Source organism: Vombatus ursinus, unplaced genomic scaffold, assembly GCF_900497805.2.
Source record: "Vombatus ursinus unplaced genomic scaffold, bare-nosed wombat genome assembly UNPS02014772.1, whole genome shotgun sequence".
Taxonomy (NCBI): Eukaryota; Metazoa; Chordata; class Mammalia; order Diprotodontia; family Vombatidae; genus Vombatus; species Vombatus ursinus.
This window is the reverse complement of record NW_020954550.1, coordinates 11,622,689-11,639,101: the sequence shown is the minus strand read 5'-3', so window position 1 is coordinate 11,639,101 and position 16,413 is coordinate 11,622,689. Positions and strand designations below refer to the sequence as shown.

Below are 16,413 nucleotides of genomic sequence, written 5' to 3'. Positions count from 1 at the left end.
TCAGAAAATGACAATTCTTGGAGAGGCTATGAAAAAAAAACTAAAGAAATACTTTTCTAGTCACAAAAAAACCCAAAACATGAGGATCTAGCGGAGGAAAAATAAAACACAACATTTAATTTCTATCCTGTACTATATACTTTAAAAAAAGGTTAGACAAAAAACATTTCAGTTTTTGTCAATTCACCCTTTTTAAAGTTACTTTTTTATTTCTGAAAGCAGCTCTTAATGCAAATCAAAAGCAGTTACTAGTAACTGCAATAAACAGTGTCTTTTAAAAATATATGTACTTTTTGCAATTCAGCTCATTTTGGTTCTGCCTTAATTTACCTCCCAGTTTTCAAGTTTAACCACACCTCCTTTCACTCCAGAATGTGCAAGTTCAATAAAGTCAGCTCCCAAGTCCAGTGGCTGCCGACATCCCCACAGCATCCTGTGCGTGATACACAAGCTGCTCAGGGTGTGTTCCCCAGCTGCTGCAAAGAGCATCCCAGGGACTAAAGCCTTCAGTGCCCAGGGTTCCTTCATGTCTTCTTCAGCAGGGGCCAGGACTGCCATGTGTGGATTTTATTGTAGGCCATCTGAAGCATCTCTTCTATGTGACTTACCAAATTTGTGTTTACTGTCTCCAAATTTTTTCTTGGAATGGGCAGAGTTTAGTAGCTTGGAATCATTCCAAATTACTCTTCATCCTCACTACCTTTTCTTCTAGGAATGCTGTATTAACTAGAAAACAGGACAAGAAATGCCTCAGTAGCTCATCCATAGCCACATACAAGTGTTTTGAGTTCTGACTGAATGCCATTTGGTACCATCTGGTTTATGGTTTGCTGTGGTCCTCCCTGCATAGGATAGGGTTGTGATGGTACTACATGCAGCACCACTTGAAAGAACCTGAGTTAGTTTGGGTGTGTAAGTTTCCATCTCTTTCTTAATGCTCTGAAAAGAATTGATAATATCCTCACTTGTTGCATATTGGAGGGACTGAATTGGAATTAGGCCATGATAATACTTATCTGACTTCTTCAGGCTTAGTGCAATTGTTTTTATGCTATCATTTTCCTCCAACTCTTCATATTCAATGGACTCCTGTAACTTCACCCTTTTGACTGGTGGCTGAAAGAACTCTGAATCCCAAGAGTTCCCATCTGTGCTGCTGTTTTCACTGTTATGATCATTTTGTGTTCCATATTTCCTGAGACGTACTACCAAGACCAAAGCACTATGATAGTTAAATCTCTTGATGATCATGGCATTGCTATTCTTCTTTATGGATTTTGTAAAGTTGGAAACAGATGACACAGGGGAAATCCCATAACCCTCATCTAATGATTTATCCTCCTGTGCTTTCAAATCTAGTTTTTTCACTCCTAGTGATATCATTCTTTTCAAACCCTTTTCATCCATTTTGGCACATTCTGCAAAGATCTTTTGACCCTATGTTCAGCTGATCCCTATGAAAATAATGGGATTGAAAAAACTGTCTCCAAAACTCTTTTTCTGTCATCTCATTTGAAAGGTTTTCTGCATATTTCATTTTTACTGCTGGGTAAGTCCTAAATGTGAACTCAATGATATTGGAAGTTAAGTTAAATTGTAGGCCATTCCTGCCATCTGTTTGGGAGCAGTCATCAGCCAGAAATGCTGCACAAATGCGCAAATCCTGCTTGTGACTGGATCCTACAGAGATATCCACAATGCTCATGCTTAAACATTGGCCCAGAATTCCTTAGCACTGAAAGCCTGACTCACAACCAAGTCTCTGAAACAAAACAGGATCTTCTTGCGGCATTTTGTTTTTCTCTTCCAATTCTTTATTGGCTTTCCTCTTGAATTTGGGTAGCAATTGCTGAAGAAGGTCTTTCACAGCATCTCACTCCTTTACAGCTGTGCTTTCATTGGAAAAATGGAAGCTGGCTGTGTCTCCTGCATGTAGGGCCAGATGAAGCTGGATTTCAGCTTTTCCTTTTGTACTGATTTTCTGGCATTTAATGTCCCTATAGACACATGGCTGACTGTAAACCTGTCTTTGCCCTCAGGTGCTCAGGCTATCCTTCCTGCCAAGAGATACTGGGCCCCAACCTGCTTCTTCTGATGCGTCTTCTTTACAGTCAGTAAAACTTCTTCTGATGAAGTTGCCATGCCGACTGGAAGGTGCGTACAGGAGCCCGGCCCGGCCCGGTCCGGAAGGAGAATCCACGATGCCAGCTTCTCTCCGATCGTCTCTTCACTGGCGCTGTCCGGCTGAGGCGGGGCTTCCGCTGCCTCCGATACCAGACGCTCCCCTCCTCTACCGCCGCCGCCTAGGAGGACCTAGGGGCACGTGACCGGAAGTCACGATCCCACCGGAAGCCAGGAAGCCACGTGACAGGGGGTCCCCCCCCCTCACCCTCCCACCTTCAGGTTCTCCTTCACCGCCCCCTCTCAGACTTGCCCCAGGCGAGCCCAGTAGACATGCCCCTCAGGCCTCAGCTCCCGTCAGGCCCGTCCGCTGCAGGCCGTGGGGGAGCCTTCACTGATATTTTAAACTTAACTCAGAGACAATGAGTGATTGAAAGGAAAGCTGGATTTCCAAAATTAACTCTGAAACAAATGAAACACGACTTTGGCAGTTAAGAAAATGCCACAGAATGGGATCAATAACAAAATAGAATCAATTTGATTTTCCCAATTTTCAGTAGAGCACCAGTAGTAGAATCTGGGACAACGAGTAAGAAAAATTTCATAGCTTGTCTCGCTTAATTCCAAAGTTTTTGCTGAAAATCTTTAGGCAAAGAGTAGATAGGCAATTGTCAGGAATGTTATAGAGGGCCTTCCTGTATAGGCAGGGGTTGATCTAGATGACCTCTGAGATTCCTTCCAACATGGAGATTCTATAAAGTCATCCCAGTGCTTTTTCTGACTTGTACTTCTTAAATTAGTCACTTTCTGAGCCCAGTGCTATGAGGAGTGGAGAAGAGCCAGGAGAAAAGACCTACATGCAAACATAAGGGAGAAGTGAGCATATTTGGATGCAGAAGGGACTTTAGAGAACGTTTAGTCCAGTCTCCTCATTTTGGAAAGGCCTGGAGAAGGGAAGTGACTTGAACAAGGTCACACTAGTAGTAACAGTCAGAACCAGGTCTAGAAGTCAAGTTTCTCTCACTCCATGTAACACTATAGTCCCTTGGGGCTGGAGTGGAGAATTGGAGGAAGGAGGAATCAAAAGTCTAAAGAAAAGTAAAACAAAACAACCCAATTATAGGTGAGTTTTTTTTTTTAAATGAAGCTTTTAGCATCTCCATGAAATACTTCAATCAACTTCTAGAAAAAAAAAAAAAGAGAAAATGGTTTTCCCCCAACTGTTGTTTAATAATGCATTTCCATTAGTTATTGAGGGAAATGTCAGTGAGAACCCCTGCATAGCCTATAGCCCTTACTGACCAAACCTGGCTATTTTTTCCCCTTATTTATTTAACAGTTAAATAAATTAGCCCCTGAGATAGGCCTCAAGAGAGGGCAATTACTGACCAATGAAAGTCATGTACTTTTTGTTGGTTTAATAAAGAAAAAGATACATTGGCCCTTAAGAGTGGCCTCCAGAGGACTTGTTTAATGGCCATTTATTTCATTTTGTATTTAAAAAATGTGGAACACAAGCCATCTAAAGAGATCCAAAACAAGATCACTTTCAACCTGAAAAAGCAATTCTTAGAATTGTAAATGAGTAAAAGTAAAAGAGGGCAGCTAGGTGTCCCAGTGGATAAAGCCCTGGGCCTGGATTCAGGAAGATCTGAGTTCAAATGAGGGCTCAGATACTTATTAGCAGCATGACCCTGGGCAAGCAAGTCACTTAACCCTGTTTGCCTCAGTTTCCTCATCTATAAAATGAGCTGGAGAGGGAAATAGCAAACCACACCAGTATCTTTGCTAAGAAAACCCCAAATGGGTCACAAAGAGTCAAATACAACTAAAATAATTTAACAACAACGAAAGTAAAAAAGAGAGAGGGAAATAGAGCTCAATACATAACACATCCATTTCTTCCTACATAAAAAAAAAAAAAAACTCAAGTAAGAAAATATCACCTTATGTGAGAAGGCATGTCAAGTCTTTGCAGGGACTCTCAGTCAAAAGGAGGATTCCCTGACAATCAGGCATATGAGAGTTCCTCAGACAACATGGACAAGAGCACTGGATTTTATATCAGAGAATATGACTCTATGATCCTAAGTCATGTTGCCTCCCAAATCATATTGTAGATTTGTAAATGTAAAGCTAGAAGGAACCTCACAGACCACTAACTCTCATCCCCTTATTTTACAAATGAAGAAACTGAGGCCCAGAAAAGCAAAAAATAATTTGCCAAAGTCCATGCTAGTAGTAATTAATATTTACTATTACTATTACTCAGCTTATTACTATACTATTACTATTACTCAGCTTTAATATAGCTGAGATTCAAACCGCATCATCTAACACCAAATTCAATGTTTTCCACTGTACACACTACTTCCAAAAGTAGGCTTCATGAATATGTATAAAAGAATCTCCTACAGCATGGGTATCTTCTTTGTGAAGTTGAGAAACTATTCAGGACATCCCTGTTCCAAGCCCCTTTTGTTTCTCTTTCTTTTATTCCCCTCTCAGAAGCCCAGCATGCTGAAGTGAATCTCTCAGGATAATTATAGTGGCAACAATAGAAACTAGGACTGCTGTTGCCCTGTGTAGAAAACACTGGACAAACACTCATTTAAACATGATGTTGAAGGCATAAACAGAAGGAAGTAAAGACAAACTACCAAGCAAGACTCCCCATCTGGAGAAAAGAAGGAATGGTCAATAACTGATGTGGATGGTGTTGTTGCTTGTGACAATGATAATAGTTGACATGAATGCAGACATTTAACAAATACAAAGCAGAATATATACATCATCTCGCTTGAACTTCATAACAACCCCAGGAGGTAAATAATACAAGTATTATTTATGTGTTGTGCCCTCAAAAAAGCACTAAACTTGTCAGCACTGGATCTTAATTCAGTTCCTAGCTCTACCACACTTAGTACCTGTATGAATTTCGGTGTCACTTAATATCTCTGGACTTCATTCTCCTGTAAAATGGGAGGGTTGGCTGACAGATCTTGATAAATAATCTTAACTTGACCAAAATTTTTGCCTTTGAATCAGAGTGAGCTGGTAAGTAGTTGGGGAGAGGACCATAGCAGTTAGAATTAGTCTAACAATCTCGTAGTTCTGGGAAGGACCAGTCCTCCCTATCTATGATAGGTACTTGCTATACTAATTGGTCTCTTCTTCCTAGAATGCCTACTCATCCTTTTCTTTGGTTCTTTTCTTTTTTATGAGCCAATTATTTATTTTCCTTGGAACTCAGTCTCTCCATCTGTAAAACAGGAAAAATAATATTTATACTTACCCGCAGGGTTTTAAAAAAATAGTTTTATTTTCCCCAATTACATGTTAAAATAATTTTTTAACATTTGAGCTTTTTGACGTTTTGAGTTCCATATTCTATCTCTCCCTCCCTCTTCTCCTCCCTCCCTAAGGTGGTAAGCAATGTGATATAGGTTACATATATGCAATCATGTAAAATATTTCCATATTACTCATTTAGTACAAGAAGACTCAAAAAAAAAAGAATGAAAGAAAAAGCCAAAATAGTATGCTTCACCTATCAGATTAACTAATAGGACAAAAAAAAGAAAATTATAAATGTTGGAGAGGATGTGGGAAAACTGGGACACTAAAGCCCTGTTTGTGGAGTTATGAACTGATGCAACCATTCTGGAGAATAATTTGGAACTATGTCCAAAGGGCAATCAAATCATGCACACCCTTTGATCCAGCAATACCACTGCTAGGTCTATATCCCAAAGAGATTAAAGAAAAAATGAAAGAGTACCTATTTGTACAAAAATATTTATAGCAGTTCTTTTATATAGTGTCTAAGAATTGGAGATTAAGGGGATGCCCATCCATTGAGGAATGACTGAACAAGCTGTGGTATATGACTGTAATGGAATATTATTGTGCTATAAGAAATGACAAACAGGATGATTTCAGCAAACTTGAAAAGACTTACATGAACTGATACAGAGTGAAGCAGAACGAGGAGAACATTGTATACAGTGACAGCAATATTATATGATGAAGAACTGTGAATGACTTAGCTATTCTCAGCAATGCAATGATCCAAGACAATCCAACAGGACTCAGCATGAAGTTTTCCTTTCTTGCATTTCCTTTGTTGTTTCACTTTTGTTTTGTTCACGAAACATTCTCTGGGTGTATTATAGATTAGATTTCTCAAACTAAAAAATTAAGTTGTTTTGTGGTTGTTTTAAGGAACAACCACAACAAGGCATGTGGAAAACTTCAGCAGAAATGCCAAATTCCTGTGGGAGAGTCAGGAACAATTAAGTCCACCTGGTCATTCATTATCTTGAAATGAGAATTCTGCAAAGTGAGGTCCAATAACTGATTAATAATGAAAGGACTTACAATTGTTTTGTGGTGAGTGGGTTATTTCATGGATAACTGAGAGGGGTGTAGGATAACAAATTCATGGGGAAGAAAATTAAAGATCTTAATATTACAAAAAACAGTGATCACAACAATATTAATAACTACCAACTCATATGTCTATTTTCCCAAACATATAAAATCTTTATGAAAGTACTCTGCCCATGCATTGAGAGCACCTTTAATGAAGGTTGGAGAAGGGAACAGCCTCTCTCAAATGATATTCTCCAGCACATGACATATTTAGCCACACTATGGACAAAAATCTGAAAAAATATGTGATCCCACTCTTTTCATTGACCTTGAGAACATATCCAATTCAGCAGAGGAAGACATTTTCTTAAAGTATTTTCTCCAACAAAGTGTCATCTACACATGCAAAATTATTGCAAGGTTGCTTGAAATAAGTTGCAAGAGAAATAACATTTTTAGGCAAGACTATGATTATTAATATCAAGACAACAGCAGCAACAAAAATAAAAACAAAGCAATGTCTGTCAACAAATTTGAACCACTTTCTGACTCATCTTGCTGAGAACCAGCCCTCCATACCACTACCATTTCTTGAAGTCTCCTTGGCTGCCATGGCCCCACTCTCTAACCATCTCAACTCCTTACAAAACTAGGATTCTACTGTAGTTCTCCATGAGCCCTACCAATGCTAGTAAGTCTTTGTTCTTTTCTTTTTTACCTTTTATTGCCTCCCATTAGAATGTAAGTGCCTCAATAATATGGCCTGTCTTGTTTTCCTTCTTCTTCTTTTTTTTTTTTTGTATTCTAGTACTTAGCACAGTGGCTAGCATATAGTAAGTTAAAAGTTAGGTAGTAGAGTGGATAGAGCACTAAACTTGGGGTCAGAAAAACCTAAATTCAAATCCAGCTCTAAACACTACTTTTATGACCCTGAGCAAATCTCTTAACCTCACTTAGTTTCAGTTTCCTCATCTGTGAAATGGGAATGATAATAGTAATAGCACCTACCTCCCAGGATTGTTGTATCAAATTAAATGATATTTGTAAAGTGCTTTGCAAACCTTAAAGTATTACATAACTGCTAGCTATTACTAATAAACTATATAACATTTAAAGTCCTTCAAAGACTGTGTTTTGGTCTATTTTTCCAGGCCAATTTCATATAATTTCTTTTCACACAGTCTACATTATAGCCAAACTGGCCTATTTGAGTTCCCTGTATATAACTGTACATCTCCAATCCCCATACCTTTGCACAGGTGGACCCCCATACCTAGAATTCTCTTGCTCCTTACCTCTGCCTTGAAAATGCTTCTTGTATAGAATATGAATAATCCATAGAGCTGGGCCATCACAACATATGTATTCAACAGACACTGTGGGTGGATAATGAGCTGGGCCCAAAATTGATCAGGAGGAGCAAAGGAGGCTAGATTACCTTTGGGAAATTATGTAATACTTTTAATGATCCCAAAGTTCTCTTGAAACATATATCCATCTTTGTAACATCAGTATTCTTCCACTGATACCAAATGGCTGTGAGTCATAACATACCTCAGTCTCTGAAGAATTAAAGTTTCAAGTCACCAAAAACACAATGGAGAAGGACACTGTGTACTTAAATGGCCTGCAACATATTATTAACAAAGGACTGGACAGGAAAATCACTGTAAAAATGTCATAAAAGGCATCTAGTAATAGTGGATAGAGAATTTGCCTCTGAGTCAGGAAATCCAATGTTCAAGTTACTTCTCTAACATATACTCTGGGCAAGTCACCTAACTTTTCAGTTTCCCTGACAGCTCTCTAGGTTTACAAATCAGATATCACCAGTTTTCATAGTTTTCTTGCTGGTGTATTTGTGGGGGGGGTGGGGGTGGGTGGTGGGTGTAGGTGTGCCAATGAAATCACAGATCTAGATATTAGAAAAGATGTTGTCAGAGGAAATATATGACTAGAAAAGGAGATGAGCTGGCCATGTAGTGAAAGGGTTACATAACAAATGATAGTCTTCATGAGTACTTCATATCTATGCAAAGTTATATGATCTACAGAAATACCTTGGGCTTATTGAGTGGACCCCCAAGGAAGGATTTATGGGAATATACATGAACAATAGTCACACAGATAAGAAGGCAGGGAGGCGTTGCAATCTCCACTGCTACTACCTACACCAATTATACTACAGATCCATCAAAATATTAGTGAAGTTTTATTGTGTAATTTGTTATCTGAAGTTGGATTTTTGTTATAGTGCTTGCTCTTTACTTCTGTATATTATGCTAATTGTCTAAACATTTCTAGAGAATTAATTGCTAATCAACGTGATGGTGGGAATTGTTTATTCAGTTGCCATGCAGAACATAATTTTCTTCCTAATTTTTAAGATTAATGCTAGCATATAAATCTTCTTACAAGAAGACAGATCATTCCAATCCGCACTTTAATGAACCAATATAAAGTATAAATTCCTGGAACAAAAATACATTACCCTGCTAAAGATTTAGTCTCATTTCATCAATATTTGTTTTATAATGGTTAGATTATAAATGTCACTGAAGTCCATAATGCTAAAATTATTCACTAAGTATTACTGATTTTTTTTTGGTCAAATGGCCTTATCTGATCTAAACAGCTTTTGTTTTTGCTTCTTCTATATTATTTTGATATATTTCAAAGAGGAAATAGGATCATAAAATCAGAGAATGTTGAAACTAGAAAGGACCTTAGAGATCACCTAGTCCAGCCCCCTCATTTTACAGCTTTTACAAATGTCCAGAGAAGTTAAATACTTTATTGAGAGTCACACAGCAAGTGACTAGTGGAGTTCACACTAGAACTCATGTCTCCTGATCCACCACTGATGTGCTTTCTACTGTGCCTTTGTGAGAAATATAGATATGTAGATAGATAGATAGATAGATAGATGGATAGATGTAGATATATACACATATTTACATATATACATATATACATATATATGTATATGTACATGTGTGTATGTATGTGTACATATGTGTATACATCTATATTTCTTATATTTAGTTGTCTTGCAGTGCTTTCTCCATTATTTAAAAAGAATGATTAGTATTACCTTCATATGTCCAGCATTACCTAGGGCTGACAACATATCTTCATGATAAATCGGTCCTCTTGGCTGTGTTTTTTAATGATAGGATTGGATTCCCTTAAGGAAACATTTCCCAAAAAAATATTTCCTCCAAATTTATGTACCAGTCATTGGTGATTTGCTATCATGAGATGTCCTAATGGAGAATGGAGTTGTAGGTACTCTGGAGATGCCAGCCTTCATTTAGGAACCCTTGGACTAAATTCACTAGTTTCTGCACTACATATATTAGTTATTCCCTGCCCAAATGTAATAGTTTCTATGATAGCTTCTTGCTAAACAGATGGTACAATCCTACATTGTCTGCATGTTAAAGACAATGAGAGGGGAAAAAATTTGGAGTTGGCTTAGTATTATCGGGGGATTATCACAAAAGGATTGTTGAAGGTGTATCTAAAGTTTCACAGCGAGGGAGACATTTAAGAGTCCATCATGTTATACAAGAGGAAAGACAGAGATGCTACAGATGGTGTGTGTCCATGTGCTATGCTGGACACAAGTACTCCAGATGGGTCACAGGACAGCAGGCCCTGGGATAAACTACTGAAATGGCATCTGACCTCAGGATCCCTGGTGAGCAGCCAGGTGAATCACTAGACCACAGCTGTCAATGCCATACCTACATGGTTTGAGATAAAGTTATCACTTGTTACACAGTGAGACAAGGTGACTGTTACCTTAAGACTCTGACGCAAAGAACTCTTGTTATAAGGGCAGTTAAGGGCAATATTCTATCCTTCCTGTGAGAGCAATGAGGCTTGATGAAGAAGAAGAAGAAGAAGTTGCCATTTGAAAACATACTAGTAGTGGTGGTGAAATCCCGTTCAAGAATTTTAAAGTCAACGTTGCTAAATTTGTTTTCACTATAGTAAAAAGTCCATTTAATATAATGTTAATGAGTAATCCTTTTGGGTCACCAACATTAGGAAAGAGATTAGGGTCAAGTGAGAATAGGCAATAGATCCATTTGAGAGTTTTATGTATATATATACATATATGTGTGTGTGTGTGTGTGTGTGTGTGTGTGTGTGTGTGTGTGTGTGTGTGTATATACTCATATCCTTATATAGACTGTCTGGGAAAGGCAACTGAAGGCTGTGGCTTGAGCATACTCCGTTGGTAGTAAGCAGATTGTTCAAGAATGGAGCCCAGTTGCTGCTCACACATGCTCAGTAAACTGGACCAGCTTGAACTTGGCACATCTGGTGGCTGATATAGATGTTACACTCCAAGTACAGACATAACTTTGAGATATTGTGGGTTCAGTTCTAGACCACCACAGTAAAGCAAATATTGCAAAAAAGTGAGTCACAAGAATTTTTTGATTTCCCAAGAGTTATAAAACTTATGTTTATACTATACTGTATAATATTGAGTGTGCAATCATATTAAGGCTAAAAAAATGTACATTAACTTAAAAATACTTTATTGTTAGAAAATGCTAACATCTGAGCCTTCAGTGAATCATAATCTTTTTGCAGGTGGAGGATTTTGCTCTCAATGTTGATGGCTGCTGACTGATCAGGGGAATGGTTGCTGAAGGTTGGAGTGACTGTGGCAATTTCTTAAAATAAGACAACAATGAATTTTGCCACGTCAATTGAGTCTTCCTTTGACTTGAACACTTAAAGGGCATTGTAGGGTTATTAATCGGCCTAATTCCATTATTGCTGTGCCTCGGGGAATAAGGAGGCCCAAGGATAGGCAGAGAAATGAAGAATAAGCTAGTCAGTGGAGCAGTCAGAACATATACAACATTTATCATTCACCTTCTTATATGGGCACAGTTAGTGGTGCCCCCCCCCAAAATTACGATAGTAGCATCAAAGATCACTGATCACAGATCACCGTAACAAACATAATAATAATGAAAAATTTGAAATATTGCAAGAATTACCAAGATTTGATAAAGAGACACAATGTGAGCACATACTGTTGGGAAAATGGCACTGATAGGCTTGCTCAATAGGCTTCCACCTCAATTTCCTCATCAGTAAAATAGGGATAAAAGCCTCAAAGGATTGCAGGTCTCAGATAAGATACCATATATATAATGCTTTGCAAACCTTAAAGTTTGTGTAAATGCTAACTTTTGTTATTATTAAGGACACTCTCAAGGTCTCTCTGAAGAACTTTGGAATTGATTATGTGACATGGGAGACACTGGCAAAACACCACCCACATCAAAGCAGGTGCTGGGTTCTATAAGCATAGCAGAACTACAATAGCTCACGAGAAATGTGAGATGTGCAAGTTTAGGGATATCTCTACCTATGAGTTCATGTAGACTCTTTGTGCCAGACCTATGGTGCTCATATTGGTCTGATCAGCCACAGTTGGACATACGTGGACCCCAACATAGTGATGTCATTTTGGTGCTCTTTGAGAACAAAGGACAACAACCATCCAACCAATTATGAATGGCCCCATGGTGGTAGGAGACTCTAATTGGCCATGCCTTTTTTAGGCAGAGGCATCCAGACATTAAGGGTGCTATTTTTTTTTCACTCTCCTAGACTCCAGCTCCCTCCCACCCCGGGCATTAGCCCTTCTTTGTATAAAAGTTCCAGGCATGAAGCTTTGCCCTTATTAACCAGGAAAGCCTATGGCACACTGAGAAGAATGGAGTTGTTGGAACAATGCAGGAAGATGTGGAAAGGTCAATCCTGATGTCATGCTCACCTAGTATCCACCAACAGAAAGATCACTGAAACTTCTGCAGTCACCCCCATGCTGTGAGTAATGGAGATGCTCTCCCACTCCTACAGTTTATGGAGACAGGATGTTGACATTTAGCAAGTGAACTCCTTGATTTCTTCTCTTTCAATTCTGGTGCTGCATGGGAGAGAGAAAAGAGATTAGGAGGCACTTCTTCCTGAGCAAATCCTATGAGATTTGCTGAAGTTTCTGCTACTCTAACTCTTCCTAATAATATTACTATTCTATCACTCATTAAGTTGCTTTGCCTTTGATTGTATTATGAGGTCTAGGTGAAAGGAAGCATAATGTAATAGACAGAGTTCTAGACTTGGAGTCAGGAGGACCTTGGTTTGAATATTGCCTACAGACAGTTGCTAGCTATGTGTCCCTGGGCGAGTCCCTTAAACTCACTATCTTTCAATTTCCTCAATTGTATAATGAAGAGGATTGACCTGATGTTTTTAAAGTCTCTTCCAGCACTAATAATGTGTGTAATAATACTATTATACTATTAGTATGGACTTTGAGCACAGAAGACCCAGGTTCAGATCTTGCATCTGATACTCCTCAGCTGAGTGACCTTGAGCAAGTCATTTAACTTCCCTCAGTCACCTCTTCTGTAAAATGAAAATAATAATACCTGGAGAATCTATTTCACAGGGTTTGTAAGGTCTAAAAGAGATAGCAAATGTTAAATGAAATTCTCAAACAAAAATCTGAAATTTGAAATAAATAAAAAGTTAACACTCTTTCCCTCCCAGGCTTTTGTCCATCCATCCTCAAGTTTTAATGATAAGAGCATAGGGAAGATGGAACTTTTTCAAAAGAAAACTCTCTTGCCTATATTACTTGAACATCTTTCATTATACACTTTATTAAACTCTTGAAGAGAGCAATCCACTCCTCAAAGCTGTGTGTTTCATAGCCCATCCTAGCTTGAGGTTGAGTACAAGCAGAATGGATGTGCTTATATAATTTTTAAATGCTCATCCAGCCATCCTTTCATTTTTAAACCTCAAGTTAACCATGATTACATTGGGGCTACATGGTATGTGACTACAAAGTTATGAAACTTTTAATATAAAAATAAAGACAACAACAACAATAATTAGTATTTATATAGCACCTACTATGTGCCAAACAGTATGCTAAATTCTTGATAAATATTTTCTCATTTGATCCTCACCACAACCCTGTGAGGTAGGTACTATTATTACCCCCATTTTACAATTGAAGAAACTGAAGAAAAACAAGATTAAGTGATTTGCCCAGGGTTACATAGTTAGTGAATGTCTGAGGCTGGATTTACACTCAGGCCTTCCTGACTCCAGACCCAGCTCTATATGCATCAAATTATGATGGAGCAAAAGTTTCAGTATCAGCAGCAGCTAGGTGGTGCAGTGGATAGAGTACTAGCCCTGGAGTCAAGAAGACCTGAGTTCAAATGTGGCCTCAGACACATAACTTTCACTAGCTGTCTGACTCTGGTCAAGTTACTTAACCCCAATTGTTTCACCCCAAAAAAAAAAAAGTTTCAATGTCTCTGTGGATTTGTGATCTAATCAGTGTGGTTACTTACTGTTGCAACCCACCAGTGAAACAAAGTAAAAGTTAGAACAAAAATTAACATAGCTCCTTCAAAGCAGTCCCTGTGACAAGCTGTAAACTTATGGGAACAATGCTGTGATGGCTCGAAACACCTTGGGGACTCCTCTTTTGAAAGTCTCTTCGGAGCCAATTTATGATCAACACAAGAATATTATTCTCATCCCTCTATAGTCACACTTCATTTTAGACTTTAAATAACTTTACCCAGCTTGTTCACCTTCCTCATTCACCAGCCCTGATTCTAAATCACTTTGGGATGCTTTCAAAATCAAATCCACTCTCAAAAGATGTCTGTTTCTTGCTCCTGGGAATATGCAAAAGGATGTGTCAGGCTCAGACATTGAAGTTCAATTCCCAAACATTTTTGAAGCAATAGAAGCATCCCTGGTATCATGATAACACCTTCCTCAAATGACTATTTTGAAAGAAACAACACTAGTTTAGATATATATTCTGGATGGTCCATTAAGAACCAGACACATTACTTTTAGCATTATGTATACATTGTGTTTTGCGTGCTAGAGATGATGACCAATGAGTGCCTATCTACCTGTATATTATTTTCTGGTTAAGATCTGGCTAGGCCAGATTTAGATAAGGGGAATCCATTAATCCTTAGGATTTCAGAGGCCCTCTTGGTTAACTAATACACACATACATACATACACACACACACACACACACACACTCACACACCTCTTACCTTTTTAAAAAATTTTCGCATTTTCAATAATTTATTATCTCTCCCTTTCCCTGCCCCCATTGAACAATTAAGAAAAAAAATTCATAACTAATATGCATAGTCCAGCAAAACAAATTCCCACATTGACCATATCTAAAATCGTAGGTCTCATTTTTTCACTTTAAATCCCTTATCTCTTTGGCAAAAGGTAAACAATGTGTTTCATCTCTAGTCCTCCGGACTCATGGTTTGTCATTGTATTGATCAGAGTTACGAAGTCTTTCAAAGATATTTTTCTTTATAATGTCATTTTAAAAAATTGTTCTCCTGGTTCTGTTCACTTCACTCTGCAGCATAGAAAGTATAGAGGTCTTCCAAATTTCTTCTGAAGCTGTCCTTTTTGTTGTCTCTTACAGCCCCAGAAGATTACATTACATCCATATGCCATAATTTGAACGCTTAGTATTTTTGATTAGATGGGTATCCCTAAAGTTTCCAGTTTGAAGCTATGGAAAGAGCTGCTATAAATATTTTTGTACTTCTAGGTCCTTCTCCTCTCTCTCTGATCTCTTTGAGATATAGACTTAGTCACATTTTCTTTATAAGGGCACAATGTTGTACTTGCTCTAGAGTCCCATATGCTAAAAACATAGTGCTTGAATTAACAGGAATATGCCACTTTAATCAATTGTTACCTCTCATTCATTCTCCATTGTTACTAGACTATTCCTTTACAATCCTCATTCCACCTTAACTTGGTCTCATTCATTCTTTTAAATGCCAAAAGCCATGGTGGTCCAACTATGTGGTGGACATTGGATTCATTTAAGACCTTATACTGTTTAATATATTTCTTTGCTGAAATGTGCTTGTAGCAGTAAGCAACAGTTCACCATGGATCATGTTTTCAAACATGGAAGCTATTACTCCTATCCATATGTGCATCACATAATTGATAAACTCAATGTGTTAGCTATCTTTCCCATTATATCATCCACAATTTTTTGTAAGTATTTTATGTATACCCCCAAGTCATTGATTTTTATCAATTTTGTTATGTTGAAAAACCTAGGGCTAAGGATAGATCCTCGGGGCACTCAACAAGAGAATATTCTCCAAGTTGACATTGAGACAAAAATCACTTCTATGTAGGCCCAATCATTCAACCAGTTTTAAATTAATCTAATTGTATCATCCTATCTAGGGATGTGTTGGAGCCAGCTCATACTAACTGGAGAGCTGCTGATTGTTAAATTTTTAGTGAAAACACTTACACCTTGGGAATTGGCAAATACCATAAATCAGGGTTCAATTTAATGTTTTGTTAATTATCTATACTTAAGAAAGCAATTGTTAAGAAAGAAAACGTAAATAATGCAGATTAAACATAAGTGCGTGTCATGCATCTTCAGATCTTGTTGTTAACCATTTACCTTCATTATTTCATTCCCTACATTCCTTCATATATAGTCCACTGTAAAGATACTTGGTCAAATGCCTCACTGATTTCAAGCGTATCATGTCTGTCATTCGCTTGAACTTCTAGTCCAGTAACCCTGTCAAAAAAAAAAAAAGATGATGAGGACATTCTGGTATGACCCATTCCAGATAATCAATGTTCATCCTTAGAAGCCACTGGTTTCCTTTATAAATGTACATATGCTTTAAATTTGTTCTAGAATTTGGCCAAGAATCAAAGTTAAGCTCTCCAGTATATATCCTGTAAACTCTATCTTAGCTGATTTTTTTTCTTTAAATAAAACAATATTTTCCCTTCTTTGGTCCTATAGCACTACTC

General features: G+C 37.9%; 1 pseudogene; it reads right to left on the bottom strand.

The window, feature by feature from the left end:
* Positions 1-524: 524 nt before the first annotated feature.
* Positions 525-2,142, bottom strand: LOC114044047 (annotated as a pseudogene).
* Between the last annotated feature and the right edge of the window lie 14,271 nt (positions 2,143-16,413).